The sequence below is a fragment of the Mesoplodon mirus genome (genome assembly GCF_964341445.2).
Source record: "Mesoplodon mirus genome assembly, chromosome: 20".
Lineage (NCBI taxonomy): Eukaryota > Metazoa > Chordata > Mammalia > Artiodactyla > Ziphiidae > Mesoplodon > Mesoplodon mirus.
Window position 1 is genome coordinate 33,272,920 of NC_138996.1, and position 17,932 is coordinate 33,290,851.

At 35.4% G+C, this 17,932-nt stretch overlaps 1 protein-coding gene across 1 annotated transcript in view; it reads right to left on the bottom strand.

The window, feature by feature from the left end:
- Window positions 1-17,932, bottom strand: part of CSMD1 (CUB and Sushi multiple domains 1) — a gene marked incomplete at its 3' end in the record, with an annotated part of 1,728,858 nt that overhangs the window by 1,679,281 nt on the left and 31,645 nt on the right. The window lies entirely within an intron of this gene.

Genomic DNA, 17,932 nt, shown 5'->3' on the forward strand with positions numbered 1-17,932 from the left:
GTGCCCTCCTCTCTGTCTTCTAAAGGGACCTGGGTGTGAGGTCCATACGTTTAGGTGAAATAAAAAATATTTGATACCAACATGCCAAAAAAAGATGTAGTTGTGTAAGATGAATACAGCTAGAGATCTAATGTACAGCATGAGACCATAGTTTATAATACTGTACTGAACAAAAAAACAAATAACCCAATCAAAAACTAGGCAGAAGGCCTAAATAGATGTTTCTCCAGAGAAGACACACTGATGGCCAATAGGCACATGAAAAGATGCTCCACATCGCTAATTATTAGAGAAATGCAAACCAAAGCTAAATGAGGTATCAACTCTCACTGGTCAGAATGGCCATCATCAAAAAGTCTACAAACAATAAATGCTGGAGAGGGTGTGGAGAAAAGGGAACCCTCCTACACTGTTGGTGGGAAGGTCAATCGGTGCAGCTACTATGGAAAACAGTATGGCGGTTGCTCAAAAAACTAAAAATAGAGCTCCCATATGATCCACTCCTGGGAGTACATCTGAAGAAAAACATGGTTTGAAAGGATACATGCACCCCAATGTTCACTGCAGCACTGTTAACAATAGCCAAGACATGGAAGCAACCTAAATGTCCATCAACAGATGAATGGTTAAAGATGTGGTACATATATACAATGGAATATTACTCCGCCATAAAAAATAATGAAATAATGCCATTTGCAGCAACATGGATGGACCTAGAGATCCTCATAGTAAATGAAGTAAGTCAGTCAGAGAAAGACAAATATATGATATCATTTATATGTGGAATCTAAAAAATAGTACAAATGAACTTATTTACAAAACAGAAACAGACTCACAGGCATAGAAAACAAACTTATGGTTACCAAATGGGAAGTGGGGGGTTGGTAGGGATAACTTGGAATATGGGAATAACAGAATACATAAAATAGATAACAACAAGGATTTACTGTATAACACAGGGAACTATATTTAATATCTTGTGATAATCTGTAACAGAAAAGAATTTAAAAAAAGAATATTGATATATACATATATACATATATATATACATATATACACATACATATATATATACATATACATATACATATATATAACCGCATCAGTTTGCTATACACCTAAAACTAACACAATATTGTAAATCAACTATATTTCAACAAAATAATAATAATACTGTACTGAATACTGGAAATGTGTTAAGACAATAGATTTCAGGTGCCTCATCACACAAAAAATGTAACTATGTGAGATGATAATAATTAGCTTGACTGTAGTCATTTCCCATAGGTATATGTATATGAAATCATGTTGCACACCTTAATATATACAATTTTTATTTTTTTAAAAAAGATTGATTTGGACGGAGCAGCATTAGTGTAAATAGGTTTCATTTGTTATGTTTTTCAACTTCATCAAGGTCAGAAGCATGTCAAGTTCTTCTCTGCTCCCCTGTAGCAACTCTCACCTCCACGGTTATTTATTTTTATCTGGTTATTTGTTACTTTCAGGATAAATGGATGAGCAGATGCAGGGGCAGGTGCGTGTCAGTGTGAGTGGAGAGTTCAGGCTCTAAGTAGGTTTGGGCAAGACCACACTGGGGACTCAGCAGAGACGTTTGGAAAGAAGCTGGTGGCCAGTTACCTAGAAGCCTCGGTAACAAGAGAGGGAAGAGGCTGCCTTATGCTCCTACTCAAGACCTGGCCTACATTTTCATCCAAATGCCCCCATAGTGGAGAAGAATAAATGCTCCCCTGAGAGATGCTTTTCCGTAGCCCAATACACAGTTGCCCACATCAGTAACATTATTTTGCAACCCTATGTTTTCAATTTACAATTATTTGTCTTAATGTGAAATATAATTTTATGGTGCCACCAAATAAAATAAATAATCTAAAAAGATGGTCTATGTTTTTGTGTGGTTTTGAAAACTCCCAGACTCTGTTCACATAAATTCTCCACCGAGTCAGGTAAACTAGAAAAAGCTGCAAGAGAGAGATGGTGGGGAACCGACTTGAATCACTACTAGCAACTAGGTGCAGACCAGGACACGGCAAAAGAAACGCTGTCTTCAAATACAGACTATCCTTCCATCTATCTGTCTGTCTGTCTGTCTGTAATCTGACAATCATATGTCTATCATCTATTTATCCATCCATCAGCTAACAGTCTCTCATCTACCTAACAATGATCTATCATCTATCATCCATCTACCCATCAAGCCAACATCTAATCAATTATCTAACAATCATCTATCTAGCTATCATCTACCATCTATAATGTATCATCTATCATCTATCCATCTATCATCTATTTATCTACCATCTACATAATCTATCCCTATATGTATATATCTATTTTATCTATAATCTAGCCATCGACCCCTCCATCTATCATCTATCTATCTACCTATTGTCTGTCTACCTATCATCTATCCATTCATCTAATATCTAACAATTATCTCTCATCTACCTAACAATTATCTATCATCTATCTATCCACCTACTTATCATCTGTCTATCCATATATCTATCATCTATTTATACATCAGCTATATGCTATCTATCCATCCATTATCTATCTATTATCTTCTATCTATCTACCATCTTTATCCTCTATCTATGAATATATCTATATAATCTGGCTCTCTACGCATCTCTCATCTGTCCATCTAGAGCCTAAGGTTATCAGTGTACACGTGTGGAGACAGGGCGTTCATGCCTCATATCAGGACATGCCTTTATGACCAGGCTGCAGTCACATAAAAAGGATTTAAAATCTCCCCAATATGCCCTGCTCTCTCACTCTGCTTCCTATAGGTGTTCTGAGGACCTAGAAAGATTCTTGTCTCACACTTTCCTTCACTGTTTAGGTAACATCAGGTCATAATTGTTTTCCAAGACTGAGCGCAGGCAGCCGTTTCATTAGGAATTTCCCTGTATCCTGCAGTTAGAGAGATGCTCATGAACAGGGATGCTCCCTACCCCCATTTGTGCAGCTCTAAAGCCCTATCATTCTACATTGTAATTGTTCATTCATTAGTTGAAATGAGACTGTAACCTACTAGAAATAGGAAACTATGTCTTTAAAGCCTGAGTCCACTACACTAGGCAGCCCAGTATGTGTCTGATGGATGGATGAGTGAATGAATGCATGAATACTATACATAGTTACAATTTTTTCTTGGTTTCAATATTTTAAGCAATAAGGCCATAAGCTCTTCTTATCCTGATGTTCAAATATGTAGATTCAAACTCTCTGGTTGGTATCACCATTAAAATTACAGAAGAAAGCCCTACAGGTTTTCATGTCTTGGTAAAATAAGGTTGAGAAATGAACTGAGGGTAATTTGATGGAAAAAAAATCTAAGTTCTTCTTGATTAGGAAGAAGGATACAAGAATAGGAATTGCACATTGAGTGAGTGCTCGGTTCGCTATTTACCAAGTTCAGATTCCACTCTCACCCAATGGGAAGCAATGCTCGTGACTCATGTGCTGCCTTCCATTTGCAGGAGGATGTTCACGGTTGTCACACTGTCACTTAGAACAGCTAGTACTCGCACTACCTTTTCAGCAGTTTCACACAAGGACCAGCAAAACAGCCAAGAATAATAGGAACTCAAAGTGCAATGCATTAGGGAATAAAGACTTAATCAAAGAAACAGCAGAGGGAAATTGAAATAATCACAGGCAAGCAGTACAGGTAGTTACTATGAACAAAATGGTTTCTGTCCTGTTCTACATAATCTTCCTGGCTGCGTCCAGATCCTGAAACCATGGCAAGTCGGGAGGCAGGAATCCATTGCATTTCCATATGATAAAGATGAGTTAATATAAGTCCATAGATAACACATCTTCAGAGAACTTACTGTTTTAGCTTTGGAATTTTAGTTTTCAAAATGTGTGCCTGGGATTGTGAATAAGTGAACATGGGCCAGGGGGAAACTGAAATAATAATTCAGCCTGTTGAAGGTTTTTAGAGTGGGCAGAAATCTAATCTTTAAAAATTGAAGATATGATGAAATGGATATAAATAGAAAAAATAAAGGAGGAGGGATTTTATCCAGAATGCATGATCATTATAAGACTTTTAAACTGTGCTCCCCTTTTCCAGTCATACTTCTTCTTTATAGACTGTACCTTTCCAAATAAATGTTTGGAGGTGGAATATTTTAAGTAGCTTAAGTAGAACTAACTGTGGGACACCTCATTTAATATACATGTCCATACTGTAAATTACCCATAGGCCTAGTGGATAGATTTCAATCCAAGAGCAGGTTATTGACATTATTAAATATTATTAAATTTTCCATTGTAATTGTTTAAGCAGCATTGTTAATAGAACTAGATAAAACCCATGTTATAATCATCTATATGTATGACCCCTAGAAGCACACTAATATAAAAAAAATTATTATTTTCTCAAAACATTTCTACCAAGTAAATATAACACACAATCATATGAAGATTGAATATGAATTTATACTGCTTTTGGTGCCCAAATTATTCTTTCCCCTTATGCTTTATTAACATATATATGTTAATATATATTAACGAATATATATATATATTTGATATAAGGAAAATCTTTTTAAAATTAAAACTAAACCAGATGGCTTAGCCCTGTCTTCCCTATTAGATGATTCATGAAATCAATATGACGTTCTACTCTTTGTTTTTGTAAAAGAGCAAAAAGGACACATATTCTATTTGATGCAGTAAATTCTTTCTTACAGGGCACTCTAACAGGTTGAAATGTTCGTACTGATGTGTTGGATAAAAAGAGATTTACAAAGCACAGGATGGTGGCAAAAATGATGGTTAGCAACCTACTGCACCAAATTTCTTGTTCTGTCAGCAGGATAAAGAACAAAGAGAAGGAAAGTCCTCTAAATACCTCAGCTGTGTCAGAGCATCTGAAGGAAACATAAAATAAAAGCACATGAATTATTTCATCCCATTTAAAACAGAACAGTGCTTTCTTTGGGTGTGTGAATGATGTCTTGACGTTTTAGGCTGGGCCGAGTAAGATAAGTGTGATCTGACCTAGAAGGACACACACACACACACACACACACACACATACATGCACACACACTACAAAATATAGAATGTGAATAACAGAGCAAATCCACATTCACAACTGAAAGAAACTATTAACACCGCTTCTGCCTATTTATCTACCTTCCTCTTTCCCGAGTGTTGGCTATCTACTTTTCTAAATTTTGTTTTCATTTACCGCATTGTGGTTTGAAAGTGCTTCTGTTGGCATTTGTGACTCATTCCCCACAAAATAATCTTTGCATTGAAAGACAGAGGAATAGTAGATCAAAAAAGCAAGAAATTTCAAATTCTTAAACTTTTATCCCTCGCAGTGGCAACAAAGATTCTTGGGTTAATAACTAAAAATACTCATTTGCATACTAACCTCAACACTTAATTAAGAGAGTGCTGGAGAAATACAGAAGTTGGCAGAATTGTGTACCTTTGGCTACTCAGCGAAGCTCTGGAGGGAATCATAGAGCTGAAAATAGTTTTCAATGATTTTCAAGAACATTTTCATTGGACTTTGAAGCATTAGGCATTCTGGGGAAAAAAGTTCAAGTGTGATGGGTTCATACTAGAAGTTTCAAAAAAAAAAAAACCCTCCAAAATGCTTCTCAATACAATTGTCCTATAATTATAATACATTTTACATCACATCATGCCTATTTCCCATGAACAAATGACGCATGCATACTGAGTTAGGGTAGAGGAGCCTTTAAAGCAAGATATTGGCTGATCATTTTCATTTTTAGGAAAATTTTCTTGGCCACCCTCCTCAGAGAGTATTTGAGAAGGAAAACAGGGAAGCAGTAAGACACTGTTGAAGGGGAAATGTAGAGCAGAGTGATGTCTCTTAGCTCTGAGTTATTAAGGTTTGTCTTTGGCCTTGCTTTTGATTCATGAGTATTGTAATCTACTAAATCATAGATTTTACTTTTTTTTTTTTCTGAGATCACTTCTCTCCTCCACCCGAATCAATATCCTTAGGGTTCAACGTAATTTCTCTTTTATCCCTTGCCTGATCCTACAAATAGAATGACCTGGTACTTTCTTTGTGCCCTCCTAGTTCATTGCTTATGAGCCAGGAGTATTCTTATTATGGCTACATTAATTCATACATATCTATACTGTCCCCATCAAATGAGCAGAATTCACTCAGTGTTCACTAAGTTATAAAATTTTATTTCACATTTTTAAAACTCATTGTTTTCCCCTATTAAAGTAATCCATAGATTGGTAATTCTCACATATTTAAAAATGTGACTCCACTCTAATGAATAAGTCATCAAGAACTAACGTTCCAATATGCATTTTGCTACATTTCCCAATCTATCCATCAAATACGCACATTTGAGGCTCTACATATCACACTGGAATAGACAATATGGCAGACACAAAATCAGCAGAGATTCCCATTATTGACCTTAATAAACATAGCTAGGAAGGAATGCCATGCACAGATGACACAGCTAGGGAATTTTAACCAGTAACATAAAGTTATGATAATATGGGTTAAAGAATTCCAAGAGAGTGAAAAATTTATTTGTGTCCAAGCCATTCTATGAAAGCTCCTTGGAAAGGAGCAATGTCAATGACGGGGGTCCATTCAGGATGAGGATAGCTTGACGAAGGCAATTCCAGGGGAAGTAAAATGCTCTCAAGACCCTGCAGAGTTTGGCTTTCCTTGAGCAAGGCCAAGTCAAGACGTTATGATATATGAGGTTAACAGCTCAGTGTAAACGTTGCCCTTACATGAGTCCAAATATTTCATAATTTGAAGGAATTCTGGAGGTTAATTCCACTTCTACCCAGTTAGTAAGCTCTTCATTAGGTATCTATTTTCCAAGACCCCCTTCATTTGAAAAGTATCACTTTCCTGTAACCAATTACATTTATAAACACCTGTAATAATTACAAATATATATTCCATACAGCAAGTAAAAACTGGCTCAGTGATTTCTTCAATGTTATCCAAGTTGCCCTGTCTAGAACTTTGAAGACTGTCTCATATCTGGTCCATATGCTACCCCTTAAAATATTTGAAGATATCTATCTTGGTACAAGATGCAAATAAAAGAACTTCTGTAAGTTGTTCTTAAAGAAAATGAGATGACAAAACCCATCCCTTACCAAGAGAGATTCAGCATCAGCAGTATTTGGAGCAAATCGAAGCCAAGTTATACCAGAAAGAGATGAAAAAACCACAGACTCCTAAAGGCACATGTAATTGAGATTATGGAGGACTGGGCTGAGATATTGATTATGGAAATAGAGAAAACACATTAAGGAACGAACACTGAAGACAGTTGTTGGCTATTTTATTTGGAAAGTAAAGAAGAATTAGGAGTCAAAAATGAGGTCAAAAGCCTTGAGCAGTCAAAAGTGAAGGTGTGACCGTCGCGAGGAATTTTGGAGTCGAAGGGCGGATACATTCAAGTTTTCATTCTGCTGAGGTTTAGGCATCTGTAGTACTGAGAAATCATGAAGAAGACAAGTCCAGGAACTTAGATTTGGAAATCTTTAGTAGCTAGGATATTCCAAAGACCAAGAGATTATAGAAGAAAGAGGGGCACTAACAGCTTTGAAGATTCAGTGCTGTGAGGACTTTAGAGGTAAGTGCAAAGTTTGCAAAGGAGATCAAGAAAAAGCTAGGTGTCTGTGACTTGAACTATAAGGGTAAAGAGAAAGGTCCCCAAATTGCCCAACACCCTAGTAAGATAATTACAAAATTCTCTTTTTCAAACTTTTCAAAGTATAATTTCACTGTTTCTTGACATCCTCATCGACGAACTGAATACCTCACAGAGTTTGTGAAAACACAAAGAATATATGAGATTCAAAATTAGAAGCAGGTACTTAGAGGAGTTTACAATCCACTTGAGAAGACAAAACTAATATACAATAGATAAATAGAAAGGTAATTTTAAAAATATGTGATACTGGCCAAAAAGCATATGAAAAGCTGCTTAGTATCACCAATCACTGGAGAAATGCCAATCAAAACCACAGGGAGGTACCACCTCACACCGTTAGGATGGATATTCAAAATAAACAGGAAATAAGTGTTGGCGAGGATGTGAAGACACTGGAACATCTGTACGTTCTCGGTGGGAAGGTCAAATGGTGCAGTTGCTATGGAAAACAGTAGGGCAGTTTCTCAAAAAATTAAAAATGGAATTATCATAAGATCCAGGAATTCCAATTTTGGTTGCTTACACAAAAGAATCAAATGCAGAGTCTCAAAGACATATGTGTATACCCATGTGCATAGAGGCATTATTCACAATCACCAAGATGTAGAGGCAACCCAAATGTCCCTTGATGGATGAATGGATAAGCCAAATGTGGTATTTACATACAATGGAAAACATGGAATATTATCCATCTTTAAAAAGGAAGGGAATTCTGACGCATGTTACAACACGGATGAACCTTAAGGACATTATGCTAGGTGAAATAAGTCAGTCACAGAAAGAAAAATATTATATGATTCCATTTATATGAGGTACCTAGAATAGGCAAATTCATAGAGACAGAAAGTAGAATGATGCCTGCCAGGGGCTGAAGGGAGTGGGAAATGGGGAGATGCTTACTATTAAGAGAGTTTCAGTCTTTAAAGATGAAAAAGTTCCGTAAATGGTTGGTGGTAATGCTTGCACTGCCACATGAATGTACTTAACACAACTCAACTGTGCCTTTGAAAATGGTAGAGACTACAAATCTCATGCTATGTATATTTAACCAAAACTTAAAAAAAAACCCACCAATGTCATAAAAAAGCAAAATAAAAGGTGAAGGGAGATCAAAAGAAAAAATACATGATACTGAGTAAAAATGCAAGGAAAAAATGAAGACTAGAATAACCAGAAGAAACCTCTGGAGAGGAAATTCTATGTGATAAATACAAACGGGCACAACTTGAATATTTGAATGAGTTTGAGGAAAGAAGATTTTTCAAGGTAAACTGGTATTAACCAAAACACGGGGGGAAACTAATGAGAGGTTGTGGGTGGTGTAATGAAGGGATGACGCCATCTGGGGTAGAAGGCGAGTACTGGAGAGTGGTGATGGTTGAGGTTAGACAGCAGAACCCAATTCTGAGGATTCTAAGATCAGACATTGAAACTCAAAAGGGAAGCAAAATTTTGCAGGGAATCCCACAGACTCCTAAAAAAAAGACCATGTTCTACAGAGAATATAGCATTAGGAAAATCTTCTGGAAGGGAGGTGCAAGAGAAGAGGACAGGAATAGTAGGACCTGGAGATGGAGTAGAGACTTGTGAAAAGCCCAGGTGGATTCCTGTCAAAATCAGGCTTTTCCTGTCTGCCATAATCCTTCCCCACAGCTGCTGGCAACGCATGCACACTAGGGTGTCCAGCTTTCGCCAGGAGCCTCTGAGTCAAACTGAGTTAAAGCAAAACTCCAGCTGCTTTCAGTCAACACTTTGATACTCAGCACTGAGCAGCCCTTTCAGTTGGTCTTGCGCAATGGAGTCTGTGTATGGATCTAATCTCGTCTTGGTGAGTTTTCAAGGACTGCTTCCTCTAAGGTGTGGTCTTAAGAGCTGATGAAAGATTTCCCCCAGCCTCCCTCAGATAACATAACTTACCTAAACCTTGGAACAGATATTGAGGATGCTGTAGTTACCATTTCTGAAATATCTCCAAAATGACAAATGCACAGATCATCAGACACTGTCTATTAGGATGGCTTTGGATGGTGGGTAGTCTGACAGGCTGGACTTCTGCCCAGTGGCTCTCCATGGAGTCTGTCCAGAAGCAATATGTCAGCCATGCCCTGAGATTTTCTTGGGTAGGAACAAAGTCTGTCCTTATGAAACATGACTAAATCTGTATCACTGGATACAATATTACATTTTAGATATATGTCTCAGGAATGATGCACCAAATTTATTCTACATTTAGATTCTGAGTTAAAATGGAAGCAATGCAGTAGCTATTGACTCCCTCTCCCCAAAGGTGAAATGTGCATAGGGTGATTACAATTTAACATCAGTATACTCAGTAATTTTCATACCAGTGTTATTGTTAATTGTATAGCTATTAATTAGATGATGATCCTATTTAATGAAAACATACCTCCAATTATACATTTATTTTGACATAACATTTTGAACTAATGCCATGGCTTATTTAGTAATCGGGGAATATAACTGTTTCTTTAAAGAAGACAGATCCTATAGGCATGCATATTTTCATAGTTTACTTTCTTCACATGATATGAATCAGGTTGAGAAGCAAGTCATCAGTGACTCTGTAATCTGACTGCTAATAAATCAATCAACAAAATAAGAGCTCTGATCTACCAACAGTATTTTTGTGAATGCTCTAAAATTTGCTACAGGATTTTTTATTCATATTACTGTAGTGATCTGTGATCATTTGGATGCCTTTGTGCATCTATCTCTATTTTATACATAAATGTTGAATAAAATAAAATGGGTGAAAAAACTTCAACAGAATAAGTTCACTGAAGGTATCTACCGTTTTGCTTTGTTTTCTACAAACAATGAAATATTTGTAATTATACTAATCATCTTCGTAAGATTTTATTGAGGAAATCTGTAAGACAACAGTGATTTGGGCAGAGATATTTTCCCAGTTAACGTACAAGTATCCAAAGAATTTTCGATGTTATTTAATGGGAAATTGGTGTTACTTATGTCAGAGTTTCTCTAGGAACATATATTCACTACTAGTGGAACTGAAAGGGCATTGAACTTTTTAAAAGAGGAGATCGTCGTCCAAATAGTAGTATCAGTGCATCCTCCCATGAGCATGGTATAGGATTTCCCACCAAACAGCATATATTCTAACATGTGCCATTGCTGCAGGGTACAGCATTTCCCAATCTAGCAGGCATCCAGCAGTGCCTAAGGTTTTAAGTTGCACTGTCCTGATTACTAGTGAGGCTGAATATTTGGATCTCTGATACACTAATTGGCTATGTTTGATTTCCTCTTTTTTGATAGGTCAATTCACAACATGTGCACATTTTCCTATTGAGCTTTCTTGTGCTTGTTCTTCTTGGAATGATTATGTTTTCTGTACAAATCACTTGTCAGTTACATTCCTCGGGGATACCTACTCCTGGTTAGCTCTGGCTTTATATTTCTTTGTTATCTTTTGATGAATAGAACTTCTTAACTGTTACTTATTAACTGTATTTTTCTGCTGTGATTAGTACCCTTGATGATTCTTTTATTTACGAAATTCTTATGTGAAGGAAGCATATTTTTAATTTTATTCTAAAAGTTTCAAAGTTTACTTTTCATATTCGTCTTTAAATTTAGCCTAATTTAATTTATAATTTAATTATAATTTTAAATGTTTTGAAATGGAAATCTAATATCTTTTTTAAAAATTCTGAATAACCAGTTGTCTCAATACCATTTATTGAAGGACCCCTTCTGTTTTCATTTATCCATGGAGCCATATATATGTGGCATCTCTACTATGTCATGCTGGTCTGTCTATCCATGCTTTAATAATGTGCCTGCTTAATTATTATAATTCCATAATAAATATTTTTATCTAAATCTTATCACTTTGTTATTCTTCCTCATGGGTGCCTTGGATATTGCTGGCACATTATTCTTTCACAAATATTTTTTACTCAGCTTGTCAAGGTCCAATAAAATCTCCTATTTTGGTCAGAATGACACTGAATTTAGAGATTTTGGGGGACAGTATTGATATATTTTTGATACTGGGTTTTCACATATAAGACGTCTCCATTTATTTAGATTTTTATATGACTTTTCCATTAAAGTTCTTTAATATTTTGAACATTGGTCTTGTAAATCTATTAGAAGATGTATTCCTAGCAATTTCTGTTTCATTGCTGTTCTAAAGGGGGCTTTTCAAACTACATTTAAAAAATTACTGCTAAAGTAGAGAATTACAGATACACATATTTGTTGCTAGGTTGCTAAACTCTCTTGTATTTCTAATAATTAGTACATACTGTGGATTTTCTGTGTGAGCAATTATATCATTTAACAATAATAAAAGTTTTATTTTCTGCTTCATGTTCCTGAAACTGTTAAGTGTGTTTTGTGTATCTTTTATATCTCCATTTTGCCCTAGGAGGTAGCTTCAGTATAAGTTTGTTTAGAAAAGGTGATGGCAGAGATCTTTTTTAATTCTGATTTTAAATAAAATACCAAGTGTTTCTATTGAAAATAATGTTTCCTGTAGATTTTTGGTAGATATACTTTTAGATATGCTTTCAGTAGCAAGACTGGTATAATTTATCACTTGAAGGAAGCTTCTTTCTGCTCCTACCTTGCCCCATGTCTTCATCATAAATGAGTATAAACTTTCACCAACTATCTCTCTTGCTTCTATCGGGGTAATCATATGACTTCTGTGTACTGCCTTATCTATAAATGTGGTAAATGGTAACACTTTCAAATATTAAACCTCCCTTGTATTTTGGGAATAAACTCAATTTTCTGAGTTTATTTTGAGTTTATTTTGAGTCATAGTATCATCTTATATCCCATTGCATTTAGTTTGTAAATTATTTTGTTCAGGATTTTTGTACCTACACCTTTGTAAGAGATAATGACCTGAGATTTTTCCTTTACCTATCCTATTCCTATCTGTTTGGGCATCAAAGTTATCTTGCCCTTATCAATTGATATTTCTCCTTTTCAGTTCTTTGGAAGTGTCTGAATAAAATTGCAGCCATCTGTACTTTAAATGTTTCGTGAAATTTACCTGGAAAACTACTGGGCATGGTGTCTTCTTTGTGAGAAAATCTTCAACCACTGATTCCTTTAATTTAATGTTTCTCAACCTGGGACAATTTTGCCTCCCAGGGAACATATGACAATGTCCAGAGACATATTAAGTTGTGACACATCACAGTTGGTATCTAGCTATGCTGGTAAACATCTAAAATACCCAGATAGAGTGAGAGAGTGGCATGGACATATATACACTACCAAATGTAAAATAGATAGCTAGTGGGAAGTAGCCACATAGCACAGGAAGATCAGTTTGGTGCTTTGTGACCACCTAGAGGGGTGGGATAGGGAGGGTGGGAGGGAGATACAAGAGGGAGGAGATATGGGGATATATGTATATGTATGGCTGATTCACTTTGTTATAAAGCAGAAACTAACACGCCATTGTAGAGCAATTATACTCCAATAAAGATGTAAAAAAAATAAAAAATAACATAAAATAAAATAAAATACCCAGATAGTCACCCCGGTTCCACCAAACAAGAAGTATCTGACCCAACATGCACTGCTAAAGTTGACAAACACTGCATCAATTAATATTAAGAGATTTTTATTGCATTATTTTGGAATGTTACGGTTTTCTGGAAATAAGCCCATTTATCTAGAGTTTCCCATAAATCGACATGAAGATTTTTCACAGTATTCCCTAAACTTGCATTTTAAGCAAAACTGAGCAAGCCTGGAGAATAAATATGTTGTATTCACACTGTAATACTATTTTAAACTACTAGTGGAAATTTTTTGATTTATCATGAAGATTTATTTTGATTAAAGCAAAACACCTGGAAGAATAATGTAATGAGAGAGCAAAACAGATAAAAATTCACAATTTACCATTATGAAAATATTTTCATATATATCTATCCTAGAATGTAAACCACTTTTGGGTAGAATTGTTTAACACAGTCCTTTGTATAAATGTCTTCTGAAAGGCAACTGATGATTTTCTGAATCAATTCAAAACAAAAAAGTGATAGTTTACACCCAATATTTCAATTATTTTATTAATTCTGATTAGTGAGTGAATGGTTGAACTGTGTGTTATTTACAGCTGTCTTCTAAAAAACGATTTTTTAAAATTAAGCAAAAAGAGTGAGTTGAAGGCCCATGTCATTTATGGAAATAAGTATTACGATTCTATCATTATAGACACATAAATTCAACTTGAATGAAAAATAAAACAGCTAAACAGTAGGACTAAGAAATTAATCAGCCTCAATCTATTAAATAGACACTATTTTTCTTATAAAAATGGGCCTTTTAAAAATTAAACTCCCATTAATATAAAACACACTACTTGATTTAAGGGGGAAAAATATTTGTCGTGGTCATGTTTGTCATTTTTAAAAAGTGGCTAAGGACCTCAGGAAAGAGAATGCAGAGACTGCTTTGACCATGCTGACGATGAAGTTAGCCATCCAATACCATGCACTTTCACACAGTATAGTATCAATTATAAGGGGCAGTGTGCTCCAATTAGGCAATAGCCATGGGGCACCATTCAACCAGACCCGGCTTCCCCTACGTGGACCTCAGCAGAAGTATCAGGATGCAACCAAATACCTATTTCAAGGACCACTCTTGATGAGTGACCAAAGTGCTTACTTTATGGTAAAACAGGAGCCTTAATAGAAAATGGGCCCAAAACTGGCTCCAATAAACACAGGTAATAAATGAAGAATGTAACTACTTGGGATGACTTTCAATGGACACATTTTCTCCCTCTAAGACAATGGTGAGTTACTTAACCACCCTTGAACTACTGTCTTTCTTTCTGACATGAATCTTCCTTTTCTATGATTTCCTTGAGCCTACATCACTCCTCGTCCTAAGTCTGGGCTCATGATAGTCTACCACATGCCACAGTGGTTCATGTTAATCCAGAATGAGGTCCTCTCTGTCTTCTCTCATGATTGATGATGACTTTTAGTCTCTGTCTAAAATTGTTCAAAGTTCAGTCTTTGAAGAACAGACTTCATGAACCATATTTCTGTCACTTGAGCTATTTCGGCACTTAATTGCTAATTGTTCCAGCCAGGCCAGTGGTGGAGGTGTAATTCTCCTTCAACATGTTCTGGGAAAAATAAATATCTGTTGAAAAGTGCCTGTAAATGCCCGTGGATAACTTCTGGGGTTGTGAAGTGTTTTATGTGGTTTTCTTACTTTTAGTGAAAAATGAGCAATCCTTGGCATGGTGTCACCTGGAAGATTCTCCCTTTATTGTTAGCAAGGTTTTTTACAGTCTTTTCCCCCAAACTCCAGCCATTTCTTATAAGCCCTGGTGCAGGGGATTTCAGAGCTGTATCCTTCCCATAGACTGTTTATAATGATCACCATAGTTAATAAACGTTTTGAAGCACTCTGAATATACAACTTGCTATAAAATATTAGTGTCCTTTCATATATACACTACCATATGTAAAATAATAGCTAGTGGGAAGCAGCCACATAGCACAAGGAGATCAGCTCGGTGCTTATGACCACCTAGAGGGGTGGGATAAGGAGGGTGGGAGGGAGATGCAAAAGGGAGGGGATATATGTATACGTATAACTGATTCACTTTGTTATAAAGCAGAAACTAACACACTATTGTAAAGCAATTATACTCCAATAAAGATGTTAAAAAAAAACCCAAAAGGATCCAACAATAAAATGGCAAGAAAAAAATGAATAATAGTGTCCTTTATATTTATAGATTTAGAAGAAAAGTATTTCCCCTCACACCTGAAATTGGCAGCTCCCTGAGAGAACATATATTTCTCAACAGCCTGACTAAATCCATCTTTCAGACAATACAATGCCTATTCAAAATTGAACTTGCTATACGGATCCTTTCACAAATACTAAATGATGAAGCACCTTTATGGAAGTGTCTGTGTCATCAGTATGATGACAAATGAAAATTTTATGATTAATGCTATTACTTTTAAATACAAAATGATTATCTTATGATGATCAGTACTTGATGACCCCAATATATTCACGGTGATAAGTTATGTAACTTGAAGTGTGCCCTTATAAAGCTTTACCTCCATTTGTGGGTGACTAGTGACAAATAATTGTTGGCTAGTCATAAAATAAAGAAAAAATGGTAATACTCATTGAAGTATGAGGCATTAATCAAAATTAACTTAATCTCTTTGAAAAAAAGAATTATCAACATATAATTTTCACAGGATGCTATATTTATCAATATCAATATCCAGATCTGGATAGAGATCAATACCTGTTTGCTGCTAGTCTACCTCTGTATTTCTACCTTCAATAATATTCTCAAAGTGTGGTTTATGAATGATCTGAATCAGTAAGAATTATCTGGGATTCTTATTAAAACTCAGACTCCAGGACTCAGCCTTAAGCTTAATGAAATTAAACTGCCCAGGGACAGGGACCAAGAATTATGATATTTAAAAAGCTCCCCTGCTGAATCTAATGCACACTTAACTTAAAAATCACTGCCAAGACTGAGAGGAATGTGGCATAAAGAAAGATTTTATCCTTCCAGCTCCTCAACCAAAAATAATTGAGTTATCACGTTTTTTTGTTTCTTTTTCTAATTTCATAAACATATTTCCTCCATGTATTCCTATGTGTATGAGTTCAAAGAAACATCAATTAAGAACCTACTATTTTGCATTACAAAATAAAATAAACAATCAGAAGAAACATTAAATGTTCCCTAACCTCAAGGAGGTCATGGTTTAAGGGATTATTTTGGAACAACAATTACCAATTACAGCATGGTGTGATAAGTGTTATAATAGAAGTGCTGATAACAGGTTTTAAATAAAGGAAGCCTGTTATTTTAAAAAGGTGATTTTCCATCTGTAACTAAAGTTACAACTATTTTTTTTCTGACTGAGGCTGTTGGATTCTAGGTTATCACTTCACTCAACATATACAGTTTGGCTAGCTGACATCATTTGATGTTCTGAATCATTGCATTCAATCACCTCTTGCAACAAAACAGATTACAAAGTAATCCTCAGTTTAGTCACAGTTGATTTTACTTTTTTATAAAATAATATTTTTCAAAATGATAAGCACAGTTTATCTATTTAGAAGTTTTATACATTTTAAAAGAAGGATACACTATAGAGCAAAATCCTGCCAAATGCAAATACTTAATTAGTACTCATGAATTAATGTATATGAGCATTCTTTATAAGCTATAATGAACTATATAAACATTATGGAAATAGGAAGAGGAACAAGTGGGTAATAGCAGTATTAAGGGTAATTACTGCTGGACAGAATCCTGGTTTTTTCATATTTGATATTAAGGAGAAAACTTTTATTTCCTCTTACTTTTGCTTTTGGCATTGACAAGTTTGTACACACTAACCAATCATGTTGGGAGTTCAGGAAATCCTTATTTCAAAATATTGATACCTGATTGAAATGGTCCGTGAACCATTTCAGAGTGGACATAACTACCTTTTGTCAACCTTTCTAGTGTTTTATACGAGAAAATGGTTGTGAGGTTGGTGTCTTTGTAAAAGATTAAAAATAATCTTGTCAAAGATCCTCATGTGAAAGAAAAAAAAATGCACTAAAGAGATGAATTATGTTTAGCTTTCTGGAGGTGAAATTAACCAAAACATAGCAAAAGTGATTGCTCTATTAGGGCTTTATTTCTTTACTTAACATGCCTCCTCCCCCTACTCTTCTCTGTAAGGGTTCATTATGTTTAGTTTAAAACTTATAAGCAAACTGAATAGGATAAATGTTTGCTAAGCGAATGGATGGTACAACTGGAAAACACATGCAGATAACTGTGCCAGCTCTTGAAGTATGGAAGTGTAAATGGAGAAAGCTGGTGTCTATAAGAAGTATTTTAGTCGTTTACTTGAAGTACTCCTTCTGCTTCTCTCTCCTTAGTAAGATGTTATTTTTCCATAATTGTGTGATGTCAACAGATGGTACAAGTCACGAAGTGGAAGAGAAAGAACCTTTAGCTTTCATTTGATATTATGGAGCTGTGAGTACTTTTTATTTCTTAATCCATAAAATTTATCTCTGGAATTCTATGAGGTTTTTTGTGGCCTTAGAATATATGCTCCTAAAAAACTAAATTATTTTTTGATCAACTGTGCTTAACATACTCTGTTTCC